The following is a 17938-nucleotide window of genomic DNA, read 5'->3' as shown; positions in this document are numbered from 1 at the left end:
TGATGCCAGATAAGTGAATTTGCAGGTTGCTTGAGACTGTTTTGTGGGTTGGCGAGCTAACTGCTCGGGGTGGGGGGGGGGGGGGGGTGGAATTTTAAACTCGCGTATTTTTTTAACCGATATATTTCCCACGATTTTTTTTGCCAGTTGCTTGGGGTTTTTACGAGATAGACAACAGACTCGCCAAGGCAAATAGCGCCTTTGGAAGACTACACAAAAGAGTCTGGAAAAACAACCAACTGAAAAACCTCACAAAGATAACCGTATACAGAGCCGTTGTCATACCCACACTCCTGTTCGGCTCCGAATCATGGGTCCTCTACCGGCATCACCTACGGCTCCTAGAACGCTTCCACCAGCGTTGTCTCCGCTCCATCCTCAACATTCATTGGAGTGCTTTCATCCCTAACGTCAAAGTACTCGAGATGGCAGAGGTCGACAGCATCGAGTCCACGCTGCTGAAGATCCAGCTGCGCTGGGTGGGTCACGTCTCCAGAATGGAGGACCATCGCCTTCCCAAGATCGTGTTATATGGCGAGCTCTCCACTGGCCACCGTGACAGAGGTGCACCAAAGAAAAGGTACAAGGACTGCCTAAAGAAATCTCTTGGTGCCTGCCACATTGACCACCGCCAGTGGGCTGATATCGCCTCAAACCGTGCATCTTGGCGCCTCACAGTTTGGCGGGCAGCAACCTCCTTTGAAGAAGACCGCAGAGCCCACCTCACTGACAAAAGGCAAAGGAGGAAAAACCCAACACCCAACCCCAACCAACCAATTTTCCCCTGCAACCACTGCAACCGTGTCTGCCTGTCCCGCATCGGACTTGTCAGCCACAAACGAGCCTGCAGCTGACGTGGACTTTTACCCCCTCCATAAATCTTCGTCCGCGAAGCCAAGCCAAAGAAGACAAACCTCTGAAAGTCACCAAAACCCATTACCCAATCAGATGAAAACCCGTAGTCAAGTTCGGGCCACTTTGCTACATAAAGGGACATCCTTTGACCTGAGTTTCTCCAGCATTTTGTCCTTTTACTTCCACCACGATGTCTGCGGATTTTTGTGTTTTACTGGTGTGACCGAGAGAACCGCTCCAAGCTTTTGGGAAAGAGAAACTTCTTGAGGTTTTCAGGTGAAGGGGAAGGGATTCTTCTGTACGTTGTCGTGAGAGGATTTCAGGTTGTTAAGAATGGACTAGAATGAGTGTATACAGAGGAAAGCTGTTGGATCCATTAGCAGAATGTGGACACTGACATTTGTCATCCATCCCTCTTTGCCCCTGGACTGATGTATTGGTTGAGAATCATCCTTGTTGGTACCCGTGAAGTTGTAAGGTACAGGGAGGTAGGGTCATCCAATTCCTTTCCCCGATCTACCTCAGGGATCTGGATGGGATTTTATTGACGATCCGATAGTTTCACGTTTGTGAGATCCGGTTTAGATTTTCTAACATCTAAAGGATACGGGGAGAAGGCCGGGCTCCATGGGAAAATGGATCAGCTCGTGATTAAATGGCAGGGCAGACATGAGATTCAGCGTTATTGTCATATCAGAAAATATGATACAGGTTGAGTTCCCCTTATCCAAAATCCAAAACTTTTATCGTCTGTGGTCCCATGAGGGAATACGTCATAGAGTTCAGAGATCCCAATCGGAGAATGGGAGATAGTGGACGGAAGTCGTGTATTATAGAGTGTAGATTTTTTAAATCTATGTCTTCATCAGGTCATTCGTGCCAATGTAAATATTTGGATTGTAATGTGATTGAATGGGTGCATTCTTTAAATGGTTTTTCAAAATCCAAAAACATCAGAAACACTTCTGGTCCCAGGCATTTCGGATCTGGAGTACTCAACATGTATTACACGAAATTTCCTTTGGTCTACCATAAGGCAAACAAAGATTCACCGTGGGCAGAAATTGCCCAGCGCCTCTTCAAGTCAGAGAAAGAGAAGCAAAAGGGAGTTACCCCCAGAGTTACCAGTGTCCGTGGATTCTCCTCAAGCACAACTGCAAACTCCAGTCCAACAATCGGCTGCCCAAGCTCCAGACCTGCAACTCCGACATGATCAGGAAGCCTCCAGCACTCTCTCGATAACCTGGCACCCCTTCAGCCAGTCTCGAGCTGGTCTCCAGCAGCTCACAGCCTGTTGTGAGTCTCTTGACTGTGGCCTACCTGGGTTCCTGCCTCGATGGGCTGAATAGCCTGTATCTGCTCCTTTGTCCTGTGGTCCAATGCATTTCATTACAGGCAGAGATTTGAATTTGTCACTGGATTCTGGCTGATAGTCACTTGAGGAATGCTCTCTTGCCAACTGTAATATTTGCACAGAAAGAGAGTGCTTATGAATATCTTGTCTACCTGGAGGACTGGTTGCTTGGAAAAATGTTGGTAAAGAATAGATGATCTTCCAGTCCTATAAGTAGAACCTGTTGAGTTTCAATGTACAGAGGGAAATTGACGCATTACTTTTTCTGCTGAATAATCAATGAACAGAATTGGCATTTATTGTGCTATGCTGCTTCTTGTTCAAACAGTCGGGTGGGGCACATGTTTAAACTTCAACAATGAGTGGTTTTCAAACTTTTTCTTTCCACTCACATGCCACCTTAAGTAATCCATTATTAATCACAGAGCACCTCGGGCACAGGGATGTGAGTGGGAAGAAAAAGTTTGAAAACCACTGCTTTAACTGCTGAGTGTCAGGTTAGTTGTGACCCGGGACATATGCCAGACTCTACCTTACTCAATAAAGTTTCTGGGGTTTCTCTGCCCTCTTTGCTGGGCAACTTTGGGGGGACTTGCCTCAGGGAGGGGAAACTATATTGCGCTTCAAACATAACTCTCAATTCAGTCACCAAGGCTTGCTGAAAGAGGGCATGCAGCAAGTGTTTCAGAACCATCCCTCTCTCTTTCTGCGAGGGTCACTGGGAGCCGATGTGACTCTCCTGCAGCTCATGTAGTCATTGCCTAGAGGTACCATAGGGCTGTGAGGGACATATTGTTACCTCAAGGAGGCCTTGAGCCAAACCACAACCACAACAAAAACCAACATCCATTCTAGAAAAATTCCTAAGATATACAACAAGGGAAAATATATTGGAGAAGGCAATGAAAAAAATAAGAGAAGACAAAAAAACCACTGGAATACAAGGGTCAAAAAAATTTTTTCTATCCAGATATAAGTTTTGAACTCCTGAAGAAGAGGAAGGAGTTCAATGCAGCAAAAGCGACCTTATGGAAAAAAGGTTATAAATTTATGTTAAAATACCCAGCGGTACTTAAAATAGTTATCCCGGGGCAGTAAAGCAAACTATTCTCAGATCCGGAAGAAGCACGAAAATTTGCAGAACAACTACAAAACAGACAGAGAGATGAAGAGATATAACAAGAACAAAAATGACAACAAACTATATATATATATATATATATATATAAAAAATAGAGTATAAGTAAGAACTAAGAAGGGGAAGAAAGGAGGGAATTAAGAGAGTGACCTTTGTTATATATGAAGGTTAAAATCTTTTCTGGGGAGGCTGGGTGGGGAAGAATAACAGTCAGGTGATGCTTGCGAGCGGATTCGCAAATCCAAATGGAGAGGGGAGATGTGGTTGCCCGACAAGGGACAAAGGGCAACTCAGAAAGGGGAGGGACTATTGAGGTTAAAGGAATTTTAGATATGAGAATAGTGGAAATATTTTATGTTTTAGAAATGTTGTCTTATAATGTGTTCAAAAAAAGAAAGCAGAAATGGATAAGAAGGAAATGTGGTGATGAGGCAACGGAAAGGAAAGATAAACAAAGTATGAAATGACTATGTTGAACTATATGACTTTAAATATTAATGGAATACATAACCAAATCAAAAGGAAGAAACTGTTAAATTTACTGAAAAAAGAAAAAAATGACAGAGCATTCATACAAGAAACACATCTAACTGAAGTGGAACACAAGAAATTAAAGAGAGATTGGATAGGACATGTAACAGCAGCATCATATAATTCAAAAGCCAGAGGAGGAGCTAAATTAATCAATAAAAATGTAACAATCAAAATAGAAGAGGAAATAATAGATCCAGCAGGGAGATGTGTAATGATAAAATGTCATATATATTCAGAATTTTGGAATTTACTCAATGTATACTCACCTAATGAAGAAGATCAAAAATTTATGCAAGATATCTTTTTGAAGATAGCAGATACACAAGGGAACATACTAATAGGAGGGGATTTTAACCTTAATTTGGATTCAAACATGGATAAGACTGGACATTTTCCAAATGTCATTAGATATGGGAATAGTGCCGGAGGATTGGCGCATTGCGCATGTGGTTCCGTTATTTAAAAAGGGTTCAAGGAGGAAGCCTGGCAACTATCGGCCTGTAAGTTTGATGTCTGTGGTAGGTAAATTAATGGAGAAAATTCTTAGAGATAGTACTTATAAACATCTGGATCAGGAGCACTCAACATGGATTTGTGAGAGGAAGGTCATGTTTGACCAATCTGATTGAATTTTTTGAAGAGGTGACTAGGAATGTGGATGAGGGTAGCGCAGTGGATGTTGTCTATATGGACTTCAGTAAGGCCTTCGATAAGGTACCACATGGAAGGTTAGTTAGGAAGGTGCAGTCTTTAGGTATAAATTTTAAGATAGTCAAATGGATTGAACATTGGCTGAAAGGGAGAGGCCAGAGAGTGGTAGTGGATAATTGTCTGTCAGGTTGGAGGCCGGTGACCAGTGGTGTGCCTCAAGGATCTGTATTGGGCCCATTGTTGTTCGTTATGTACATTAATGATCTAGATGATGGGGTGGTGAATTGGATTAGTAAATATGCAGACGATACTAAGATAGGTGGAATAGTGGATAATGAAGAAGGTTTTCAAGGATTGCAGAGGGATTTGGGCTGCTTAGAAAAGTGGGCTGAAAAATGGCAGATGGAATTTAATGCTGATAAGTGTGAGGTGCTTCATTTTGGTAAGAAGAATCAGAATAGGACATATGTGGTAAATGGGAGAGCATTGAGGAATACAGAAGAGCAGAAAGATTTAGGAGTAACGGTACATCGTTCCTTGAAGGTAGAAACTCACGTGAATAGGGTGGTGAAGAAGGCTTTTAGTATGCTGGCCTTTATCAATCATTGCATGGAATATAGGAGTTGGGAGGTGATGTTGAGATTGTATAAGACGTTGGTGCGGCCTAATTTGGAGTTCTGTGTGCAGTTCTGGTCGCCTAATTATAGGAAGGATATATACAGAGTGGAGAGAGTGCAGAGAAGGTTTACCAGAATGTTACCTGGGTTTAAGCATCTAGAGTATAAGGAGAGATTGGACAGATTAGGTCTTTATTCTTTGGAGCGTAGAAGGTTGAGAGGGGATTTGATAGAAGTATTTAAGATTATGAAAGGGATAGACAGAGTGGATGTGGATAGACTATTTCCGTTAAGAGGAGGAAAGATTAAAACAAGAGTTAAGAATTAAGGGGCAGAGGTTTAGAGGTAACATGAGGGGGAACTTCTTTACTCAGAGAGTGGTAGCCGTGTGGAATGAACTTCTGGGAGAAATAGTGGCGGCGGAGTCAATTGTATTATTTAAGAAAAGGTTGGACAGGTATATGGATGAGAAGAAGATGGAGGGTTATGGGCATTGTGCAGGGAGGTGGGACTAGAGAGGGGTGTTTGGTTCGGTACGGAGTAGAAGGGCCTAATGGCCTGTTTCCGTGCTGTAATTGTTATATGTTATATATGTTATATGTTAACAAAGTAACCAAATTTATAATTAAATCGATGCAAGAAATGCAACTTTTGGATATATGGAGGAAACAACACCCAAAGGAAAAGGAATATTCATATTATTCGGGTTGACACAAAACATACTCAAGGATAGACCTATTCCTGTTATCAGCCCACATTCAAGGGAGAGTTAGGAAAACAGAATATAAAGCTAGACTATTATCGGACCACTCACCCCTGTTATTGGCAATAGAGCTAGAGGACATCCCACCAAGAATGTATAGATGGAGATTAAACTCCATGCTACTTAAAAGACAGGATTTTATTTTTTTTAAAAATTTATTTATAGTATCTCCATACATTCATTTCAAATTGACTTAGCATAATATTACATAATAGATACTAAATAATTTTCTAATTTTCACCTCCCCCCCCCACCTCCCCTAACCCCTTAGGAAACCACCTTGTGGTGGTTAATTCCCAAAAACCCAAATGGGTGTGGTATAAACCACAAGTGGCATATGACTTTCGGGAGCAGAAGTACCACTCCCTCCCCCCCCCCCCAGGCAGACAAAATACACGTATAAACCGAAAAATCATCATTTCTTATATCCATAAAACCCCGGTCCATCAATTTAACCAATCTTATTCATAAACTCTTTTTTTTGAAAATCCAAACTTGATATTAAATTTTGCACCCTTTCCACCCTCCCAACACTGAGTTAAACATTGTTTACAATCAATAAAAGCTTTTTCTTTTAAATTTTTTTTTCAAGTCTTCCTGAATTTCATCCACTGAATTAAAACACCTCTGAACATCCCAGTTCAACACCGAATCTTCCATTCTTCTCAGTCTCAAGTTGAATTTGTAGCTTACTTTCAAAAAAAGTTTTTCAAATCTTTTAAAATTTTCTTGAACATAATTCCTTCGGTCTTGATCTTCTAAAGCATCAATGTTATTCATAAGTTCTTTCTTCTATGTTTCCCAATTTAATATCAAATTTTCCACTTTGTCAATCTTCTCAATGTTAAGTTGAAATTATTGTTTATTTTCAAGAAAAACTTATTCAAAATTTTTAACTCTTCTTGGACATTGCTCCTTCAACTTTAATTTTATAAATCATCAATCTTGTTCATAGTTTCTTTCCACTGAGTTTCCAAATTTAATAAAGTTTCCGTTTTTTCCAATTTTCTCAATATTAAACTGATCTTGTTGTTTAGTTTAAAAAAAACCTTTTCCAAACTATTAAAATCTGTTTGCAATGTATGCATACTCACAGATAATAAATTCACTCTTCCAATATTCCATCCAAAAAAAAATCACTGATAAACCTTATTGCAGGTCAAGGAGTTCCATATATATGTTTATCTTCAGAAAATATTTCAAATCAACATTCGTCGCCATCTTTCAAAAAGGAGTCCGAAATCAACTTTAATAAGTTCTGTTCTTGAGAAAATTCCAGCACCAACTCCGGCTCTGTCTGGGCAAATAGGTCAAATTTCTTCCAAAGTCAAAGAATGTAATTTTGTTCTGTATTTATAGATAATAAGTTCATCCTTCCGATATTCCATCCAAAAAAAATCACTAATAAACTTTAATGTTATCTGGATTTTTAAAACTCTCGGGCAACCAATGCCAATTACTGCAATTTATCTTCATAAAACATTTCAAATCAATATTCATCACCATCTTTCAGAGGAGTGTCCAAGGCCAGCTTATCCGACAGTCCAATTAATGAGCTCCGTTCTTAAGAAGATTCCAGCCTTGACTCCGTGGTTCTGTCTGGGCAAGTAGGCCGAGTTTCTTCCAAAGTCGGAGAGTGTAGTTTTGTTCTGTATTTGAATTCTATTTTCCTTAATCTTTGTTGCCATTTTAAACTAAAAACAATTGATAAACAAAACAAAGACTTTTAACAGAAAAGAAATATTCTTAAAACGGGTATTTATATAACTGCCTGGGGGAGACCGGGAAGGCACGTCCGCTCCCTACGCCATCTTGCCACGCCCCCCAAAGACAGGATTTTAGAGAATTAATTGAACGACAAATTAAAATGTACTTTGAAATAAATACGGAATCAGTGAAAGATAAGTTTATACTATGGGACGCAATGAAAGCGTTCATCAGAGGGCAAATAAGTTATGTAACTAAGATGAAGAAGGACTACAATCAGAAAACAGAACAGTTGGAAAGGCAAATAAATATAGAAAAAGAATTAGCAATAAAGGAAGATACAACTAAAAGAAGAGAATTGGCAGACAAAAAAACAAAATATGAAACACTACAAACATATAAGGTGGAGAAGAACATAATGAAGACAAAACAGAAATATTATGAGCTAGGAGAAAAAATGCAAAAAAATTCAAGCGTGGCAGTTTAAGACAGAACAAACTAAAAGAATGGTATTGGCATTAAGGATAAAGGATAAACAAATTACATATAATCCAACGGAAATCAATGAAAACTTCAGGGAATTCTACGAGCAACTATATCAAACTGAAAACGAAGGGAAAGAAGACAAAATAGATGAATTTCTAACTAAAATTGAACTACCGAAATTACAAACAGAGGAGCAAAATAAATTAATAAAACCATTTGAAATAGAAGAATTACAGGAGATATTAAAAAAACTACCGAACAATAAAACACCAGGAGAGGATGGATTCCCAATAGAATTCTATAAAACATTTAAAGACTTATTAATTCCTCCCCTTCTGGAAGTAATCAACCAGATTGATAAAACACAAAACATACCAGATTCATGCAAAACAGCAATAATTACAGTAATACCAAAGACAGGGAAAGATCCACTAGCACCAGTGTCATATAGACCAATATCTCTACTTAACACAGATGATAAGATAATAGCTAAAATATTAGCAAACAGATTGGCTGACTATGTACCAAAAATAGTAAATCTAGACCAAACTGGATTTATTAAAAAAAGACAAACAACGGACAATATCTGTAAATTTATTAACTTAATTCATGCAGTAGAAGGAAATAAAACTCCAACAGTAGCAGTTGCTTTAGACGCAGAGAAGGCCTTTGACAGAGTAGAATGGAATTATTTATTCAAAGTACTACAAAAATTCAGCCTACCAGAGAAATATATTAATTGGATTAAAGCATTATATAAGGGGCCATTGGCGAAAGTGACAGTAAATGGATATATATCAAAACAATTTAACTTAAGCAGATCAACACGGCAGGGATGCCCACTATCACCTTTATTGTTCGCGTTAGCTATAGAACCACTAGCAGAATTGATAAGAACAGAAAATAAAATAAGAGGGATAAAAATAAAAGAGAAGGAATATAAAATCAGTTTATTTGCAGATTACATTATAATATACTTAACAGAACCAGAAATATCAATAAAAGAATTACATAGGAAATTGAAGGAATATGGAGAAGTATCGGGTACAAGATCAACGTAAATAAAAGTGAAGCAATGCCAATGAATAATGCGGATTTCACAAAGTTTAAGAAAGAATCACCATTTAGATGGCAAACACAAGCAATGCGATACCTAGGTATACAACTAAATAAAAATCTCGGCCATCTATATAAACTAAATTATCATCCATTAATGAAAAAATTACAAGACAACTTAGAGCATTGGAAAGACTTACCACTGACACTGATAGGAAGGATAAACTGTATTAAAATGAACATTTTCCCAAGGATACAATACCAATTGTATAAGTCATTACCAATTCACCTAACAGAGAAATTCTTCAAGGAGTTAAAGAAAATATAAGGAAATTCTTATGGAAAGGGGGGAAACCGAGGATAGCACTAGATAAATTAACAGAATGGTACAAACAAGGAGGCTTACAACTACCAAACTTTAAGAATTATTATAGAGCCGCACAATTAAGATACCTATCAGATTTTTATCAAACAAGGGAAAAACCAGATTGGACCAGATTAGAACTAGATAAAATAGGGGAGAAGATACCTGAACATATACTATATAAATGGGATGAAAAATTGGTGCAACGTAGGAATTCACCGATATTGCATAATCTGCTCAACATTTGGAAGAAGATTCATGTAGAAAGGAATAAGACAAATTACCAACTACAAAACTAATATTGACACAAAATCAACTAATCCCTTTCACAATAGATAACCTTTCCTTTAGAGAATGGGAGAGAAAAGGGATCAAAAGAATAAAAAATTGTTTTTCGGGAAATAAATTATTATCCTTTGAACAAATGAAGGATAAATATAATATAACTCACGACACAATGTTTGCATACCACCAGCTGAAAACCTACTTGAAGGTCAAATTGGGAAAGTCTGAGGTTACCAGAAGGAAGCAATTTTGAATATGTGATTACAGACACAATGATAATTTAAAAATTTATAACAAACATTTACATCAAACTGCAAGAAAATGAGAACGAGGAAACAAACGGTAAACCTAAACAAAAATGGGAAGAAGATCTAAACATAAAGATAAAGAATGAAACATGGGAGAAGCTATGCTCCGGAACTATGAGAAATACAATAAACACAAGGTTACGCATGATACAATATAACTGGATACACAGGCTATACATCACACCTCAAAAGTTAAATAAATGGGACCCAACAGTATCAGACAGATGTTTTCGCTGTAAAAAGGAAACGGGAACAACAATTCATGCAATTTGGACATGTGAGAAAGTGGAAAAATTTTGGGAAGATCTAAACCAGATATTAAATAAAATCACAAAAAGCAATATACCAAAAAACCCAGAGATCTTACTCCTAAGTAATATAAGAAACAAAGAATTTGGACTCGATTTGGATGGAGCACAAAAAAGATTTGTTATGATAGCCCGAGCTGTAGCAAAAAAATGTATTATGTCAACCTGGAAATTAGAAGACAACTTGAGAATACAACAATGGTATATAGAAATGAATAAATGTATTCCATTAGAAAAAATAACATATAATTTAAGAAATAACATCACAATATTCGAACAAATATGGGAGCCATACATGAAATACAATAGAGAAATCCTACTATGGACTTCCACCACCTAAAATGATAGAAGGAGAAGATAAGGAAAAGAACTGACTCAGTAAAATTTCTTGTTTATTTTTATTAAGTGAAAACACTGTTTAACGGGTTTAATGTATCTTATAGATTGAACTTTAAATAAATGGAGAAGGGAGTGAGGGAGGGAGGGAAGGGAGGGGGAAAAAGGGGGAGAAAACGACACTGTATATAATTAAGAAGAAAAATGTCTGTATGCATCTTGGTCAATATAGTTTATAGTGTGAAAAATAAAAAAAATTAAAAAAAAAGGAGGCCTTGAGCCTTTTTTTCCATCTTCCCATGATGGAGCTTGGGTCAAATAACCATGGACAACAAAGATTTTGCTTCCTGAACACTTGGGTGTATTTTATGGATTTTGGTCACGAAAATCACCTTAAAGTTTTCCTATCATGTACTTTTTTTTAGATATAATCTAGTTTTGGGATTCCCTGTCACATTTTAAGTCTACTTCAAGCAGACAAAACCATGAAAGGCAACGTGTCGATGAAAATTCATTTTCTGCATTTGCCCTTGGACGTCTACCCGGCTGATCTCAGTCCCGTCAGTGACGATCACGGTGAAAGGTTTCACCAGGACATTGTGACTATGGAAAAGCGGGATCAGGGTAACTGAAACCCATCGATGCCAGTCGACTATTGTTGGACACTGACACGAGAGGCATCAGATGGTGAGTTCTGGGTGGGACTGTTGGTGTTACAGCGCCAGCGACCGGGACCTGGGTTCAAATCTGCCACTGTCTGAAAGGATTTTGTACGCTCTCCCTGAGTCAGTGTGGGTTTTCCCTGGGGCTCCACTGTTCGAAACGTACCTGGGGATGTAGGTTAATTGGGTTTTTGCTGATTGTCTGAGTCAGTCATATGAATAACAATAGCGGACAGGAACATCCATGCATATCAGTGCCCTTCTTCCCCAGTCTGTTTCTGCTGAGTTAGCTGGGCAGCTTGACCAACGCCATTTTAGGGCTGTTGGTCTGATGCTGTCCCAACTTCTACTCCCGCCGGTTCATTGTCCTGGGAGTCACTTTAGCGATCTCTGTCCGCGTCTGCTGCTGCACAATGTGCCAGCCGATCTCTTGTGGTCCACCACAAGACCCCCATACCCAGAACCGGCGTTACAGTCTATAGTGTCCATAGGTATAGTACCCAAAGTCTTTTGTGGTCTGCCTCTGTGTCGAGGTGTTCCTTGCTTGGGACTGCTCTATTCTGATTGCGGGACTTCTTTACGAGCCCCACGGTAGCCGAGCACTTCTATTTCTGTTTCCACAGAATGTCTGCCTGTGCTGCGACTTTCTGGGGTTCGGTGAAATTCGAATCTGCCAGGAGCAGTTGGATGTCTTCAGGCATCTGTTCCAGGAATGCCTGCTTGAACATGATGCCGGGTTGCTTATCTCCCAGTAGGGCCCGCATCTCATTGATGAGTACCAACGGGGATCTGTCTCCAAGCCCATCCAGGTGGAGCAAACTTGCTGCTCGCTCTCGCCGCGAGAGTCCGAAGGTCTCGGTTAATAGCTCTTTGAAGGCAGTGTAAGTGCCTTCCGATGGTGGAGTGTGGATAAAGTTGGCCACTCTGTCTGCAGTCTGTGGATCCAGGGCACTGACCACATGGGTGGTCTCTGCTGTGATGCCCTAGATCTGGAACTGAGCCTTCGCATGGTCGAACCACTCGCCGGGTTGAACTGTCCAGAAGATCAGGAGCTTCAGGCCGACTGCGCTGACTGCTGCTTCGTTCTCCATCGCTAGGTTTAGATTCCTTCTGAACCATCGGGGTCACCAATTGCAGCCAACCGTTGTTTGCCAGGTTAAGCTCACTCCTTTCTTCTCTTTCTTTGGCTTGGCTTCACGGACGAAGATTTATGGAGGGGTATGTCCACGTCTGTTGCAGGCTCGTTGGTGACTGACAAGTCCAATGTGGGACAGGCAGGCACAGTTGCAGCGGTTGCAAGGGAAAATTGGTTGGTTGGGGTTGGGTGTTGGGTTTTTCCTCCTTTGTCTTTTGTCAGTGAGGTGGGCTCTGCGGTCTTCTTCAAAGGAGGTTGCTGCCCGTCGAACTGTGAGGCGCCAAGATGCACGGTTGGAGGCGATATCAGCCGTGGCAGGCATCAAGAGATTTCTTTAAGCAGTCCTTGTACCTCTTCTTTGGTGCACCTCTGTCTCGGTGGCCAGTGGAGAGCTCGCCATAGAACACGATCTTGGGAAGGCGATGGTCCTCCATTCTGGAGACGTGACCCACCCAGCGCAGTTGGATCTTCAGCAGCATGGATTCGATGCTTGTGGACTCTGCCAGCTCGAGTACTTCGATGTTGGTGATGCTCACTCCTTTATTAGGGTTGGAAAAGCTCCTTTTAATACTGTTCATTCCTGCTGTTTTTGCTGATTGACTGAGTCATCCATATGAATAACAATAGTGGGCGGGAACAAACATGCATATGAAGGCCCTTCTTCCCCAGCCTGTTTCTGCTGGTGGGCAGCTTGACCAATGCCATTTCAGGGCTGTTGGTCTGATACTGCCCCAGCTTCTACCCCTGCCGGTTCATTGTCCTGGGAGTCACTTTAGCGATCTCTGTCCGCATCTGCTGCCGCGCGATGTGCTGGCCCAATCTCCGCAATTGCAGGCCACCACACTAAATTCAATGAATTTAATGTTTCTCCAACTTCCTACGTCATACAGCGGATCTGAAATTATGTTTGTGTTCATCTTGTTGTCCATCATAATCCCCAATTTTTTTCATGAGATGGTGTTTTAAGAAAGCAGCCTCTATCCTTAAAGAATCCCTACCCACCACCTAGGATGTGCCCTCTTCACTTTGTTACTATCGGGAAGGAGGTCCAGGAGCCCAAAGACAGTGGCACAAGAACAGTTTCTTCCCCTCCGCCATCAGATTCCTGAACGGACAACGAGCCCCAGACCTGCCCTCACTTTTTGTGCACTATATTTATTTATTGTTGTACGGTGGTTTATATAAATGTTTGTTCTATGAGGCTGCGCAAATCAATGAATTTCATGACTTGTTGAGGACATTCAATTCTGATTCTGATTCTGATTGCGAGCCAGAACCACCAGGCGAAGGAACAGCTTCTTCCCACAGGCAGTGAGAAAGCTGAACGATCAAAGGTCGTTCACACAACTCACTCTACAAGACTCTATGAATAGTTAACAATATTTATTTTAATTAGGAACTGCAAATTGCTTGTAAATATGTGTGCTACGTCTATAAATGTACACTGAGGACCGATGAAGGCCGTTTTATTTTGTTAAACATGTACAATTGTATGATAATAAAAAGAATGAGAAGTCATATCACCATGGCTGGGTATCTGGGTTAAGGCTGGTCCGGGGATAGAGTGGGGATTAAAGGTGCTGGGAGAGGAGGAGATACAGGGAAGGTTACTGAGGATGGGCTGAATGGCCTCTTCATGGTCTCATTGCGTGGGTGGGGAGAGGCCTGGGTAGGGTGGGAGGGACTTGCCGTTGATTGGCGGGTAATCAACAGAGGGCGCTGCGTCATCAGTAAGCGGAACTTCATTGCTTGAAGAGCTGTCATCAGTGGGTTAGACACTATGGATTGGAGGATCATCGTCAGCGGGCGTGTTGTCATTGGTTAGAGGGCTGTCATCAGTAAGAGGAAGGTTATTAATTGCCAATGGGCGGGACGTCAGGTGAAGATTGACACCAGTCAGCGGAACCTCATTGGTTGAAGTACTGTTATCAGTGGGAGGGACACCAAGTATTGGCGGGCCAGTCTTAGTGGGCGGGACACATTGTGGCGCACGGCGGACTGCGTCTCGCGCTCCCGACTCCATTCAACCGAGAAAGGCGGGTCGGAGACCCGAGGCCTGAGAAGCGGGGAGGGCCGAGGCCTGAAAAGCGGGAAGGGCCGAGGCCTGAGGAGCGTGACCGAAGCCGAGCCCGGGAGGGAGGGAGCGAGGCTGAGAGGAGCCAGCGGCGCCGTGTGGGCCCGTCAATGTCATGTGATGTGGAGCTTCGACCAGGTGAGGCCCCAGTCCCCCCAAACCCCCCCCCCCCGGTCCAAAACACCCCCCCCGGTCCAAAACACCCCCCCCGGTCCAAAACACCCCCCCCCCCGGTCCAAAACACCCCCCCCGGTCCAAAACACCCCCCCGGTCCAAAACACCCACCCCGGTCCAAAACACCCCCCCCGGTCCAAAACACCCCCCCCCGGTCCAAAACACCCCCCCCCGGTCCAAAACACCCCCCCCGGTCCAAAACACCCCCCCCCGGTCCAAAACACCCCCCCCCGCTCCAAAACACCCCCCCCGCTCCAAAACACACTCCCCCCGCTCCAAAACACACCCCCCCGGTCCAAAACACACCCCCCCGGTCCAAAACACACCCCCCCGGTCCAAAACACACCCCCCCGGTCCAAAACACACCCCCCCGGTCCAAAACACACCCCCCCGGTCCAAAACACACCCCCCCGTCCAAAACACACCCCCCGTCCAAAACACCCCCCCGGTCCAAAACACCCCCCCCCAGTCCAAAACAACCCCCCCCGGTCCAAAACACCCCCCCCCCCCCGGTCCAAACCCTCCCCCCCCCCGTCCAAAACACCCTCCCCCCGGTCCAAAACACCCTCCCCCCGGTCCAAAACACCCTCCCCCCGGTCCAAAACACCCTCCCCCCGGTCCAAAACACCCTCCCCCCGGTCCAAAACACCCTCCCCCCGGTCCAAAACACCCTCCCCCCGGTCCAAAACACCCTCCCCCCGGTCCAAAACACCCTCCCCCCGGTCCAAAACACCCTCCCCCCGGTCCAAAACACCCTCCCCCCGGTCCAAAACACCCTCCCCCCGGTCCAAAACACCCTCCCCCCGGTCCAGAACACCCTCCCCCCCGGTCCAAAACACGTTCCCCCCCGGTCCAAAACACGTTCCCCCCCGGTCCAAAACACGTTCCCCCCCGGTCCAAAACACGTTCCCCCCCGGTCCAAAACACGTTCCCCCCCGGTCCAAAACACGTTCCCCCCCGGTCCAAAACACGCTCCCCCCCGGTCCAAAACACGCTCCCCCCCGGTCCAAAACACGCTCCCCCCCGGTCCAAAACACGCTCCCCCCCCGGTCCAAAACACGCTCCCCCCCGGTCCAAAACACGCTCCCCCCCCGGTCCAAAACACGCTCCCCCCCAGGTCCAAAACACGCTCCCCCCCAGGTCCAAAACACGCTCCCCCCCAGGTCCAAAACACGCTCCCCCCCAGGTCCAAAACACGCTCCCCCCCAGGTCCAAAACACGCTCCCCCCCAGGTCCAAAACACGCTCCCCCCCAGGTCCAAAACACGCTCCCCCCCAGGTCCAAAACACGCTCCCCCCCAGGTCCAAAACACGCTCCCCCCCAGGTCCAAAACACGCTCCCCCCCCAGGTCCAAAACACCCCCCCTCCACCCGTCTCGGCCTTAAACCCCCCATCCTTAGACCCCCCCCCTCCTTGGGCCCGGTCAGACCCCTCCTCCTTCGGCCCGGTCTTAGACCCCCCCCTCCTTGGGCCCGGTCTTAGACCCCCCCCCCCTCCTTGGGCCCGGTCTTAGACCCCCCCCCCCTCCTTGGGCCCGGTCTTAGACCCCCCCCCCCTCCTTGGGCCCGGTCTTAGACCCCCCCCCCCTCCTTGGGCCCGGTCTTAGACCCCCCCCCCCTCCTTGGGCCCGGTCTTAGACCCCCCCCCCCCCTCCTTGGGCCCGGTCTTAGACTCCCCCCCTCCTTGGGCCCGGTCTTAGACTCCCCCCCTCCTTGGGCCTGGCTTTAGACCCCGCCCCCCACAGGCCCGGTCTCAGCTGACCCCCCCCCCCATCTTGGGCCCAGTCTTAGATAACCCCAACCCCGCACCTTGGGCCCGGTCTCAGCTGACCCCCCTCCACCTTGGGCCGCGTCTCAGGTGACACCCCCACCTTGGGCAGGGTCTCAGATGACACCCCCACCTTGGGCTGGGTCTCAGGTGACACCTCCTCCTTGAGCTGGGTCTCAGGTCACACCCCCTCCTTGAGCTGGGTCTCAGGTCACACCCCCTCCTTGAGCTGGGTCTCAGGTGACACCCCCTCCTTGAGCTGGGTCTCAGGTGACACCCCCTCCTTGAGCTGGGTCTCAGGTGACACCCCCTCCTTGAGTTGGGTCTCAGGTGACACCCCCTCCTTGAACTGGGTCTCAGGTGACACCCCCTCTGAGCTGGGTCTCAGGTGACACCCCCACCTTGGGCTGGGTCTCAGGCGACCCCCCCCCCCCACCTTTGGCCCCGGTCTCAGGCGAACCCCCCCCACGGACCCGTTCTCAGGCGACCCTCAACGGGCCAGTTCTCAGGCGACCCCCCACGGACCAGTTCTCAGGCGACCCCCCACGGGCCCGTTCTCAGGCGACCCCCCACGGGCCCGTTCTCAGGCGACCCCCCACGGGCCCGTTCTCAGGCGACCCCCCACGGGCCCGTTCTCAGGCGACCCTCCACGGACCAGTTCTCAGGCGACCCCCCACGGGCCCGTTCTCAGGCGACCCCCCACGGGCCCGTTCTCAGGAGACCCCCCACGGGCCCGTTCTCAGGCGACCCCCCACGGGCCCGTTCTCAGGCGACCCCCCACGGGCCCGTTCTCAGGCGACCCCCCACGGGCCCGTTCTCAGGCGACCCCCCACGGGCCAGTTCTCAGGCGACCCCCCACGGGCCCGTTCTCAGGCGACCCCCCCACGGGCCCGTTCTCAGGCGACCCCCCACGGGCCCGTTCTCAGGCGACCCCCCCCCCGGGCCCGTTCTCAGGCGACCCCCCCCCCCCGGGCCCGTTCTCAGGCGACCCCCCCCCGGGCCCGGTCTCAGGCGACCCCCCCCCGTGCCCGGTCTCAGGCGACTCCCCCCCCCCCCCCCACGGGCCCGGTCTCAGGCGACCCCCCCCCCCCCCCCCCCCACGGGCCCGGACTCAGGCGACCCCCCCCCCCCCACGGGCCCGGTCTCAGGCGACCCCCCCCCCCCCCACGGGCCCGGTCTCAGGCGACCCCCCCCCCCCCCCCCACGGGCCCGGTCTCAGGCGACCCCCACGGGCCCGGTCTCAGGCGACCCCCACGGGCCCGGTCTCAGGCGACCCCCACGGGCCCGGTCTCAGGCGACCCCCACGGGCCCGGTCTCAGGCGACCCCCACGGGCCCGGTCTCAGGCGACCCCCACGGGCCCGGT

General features: G+C 46.3%; 1 protein-coding gene across 3 annotated transcripts in view; it reads left to right on the top strand.

Moving 5' to 3' along the window:
• The first annotated feature begins 14354 nt into the window (after window positions 1–14354).
• Window positions 14355–17938, top strand: part of LOC138754872 (polyamine-transporting ATPase 13A3-like) — a 51723-nt gene continuing 48139 nt past the window's right edge. The window contains exon 1 of one of the 3 annotated variants that reach the window (XM_069919798.1): window positions 14355–14771. The gene's annotated coding sequence lies outside the window, so the exon portion shown is untranslated. The remainder of the gene's footprint in view (window positions 14772–17938) is intronic. The other 2 variants (XM_069919797.1, XM_069919799.1) reach the window with 2 other exon arrangements.

Source organism: Narcine bancroftii, chromosome 2 (assembly GCF_036971445.1).
Source record: "Narcine bancroftii isolate sNarBan1 chromosome 2, sNarBan1.hap1, whole genome shotgun sequence".
Lineage (NCBI taxonomy): Eukaryota > Metazoa > Chordata > Chondrichthyes > Torpediniformes > Narcinidae > Narcine > Narcine bancroftii.
The sequence above is the reverse complement of the archived record's forward strand: the minus strand, read 5'-3'. Positions and strand labels throughout refer to the sequence as shown.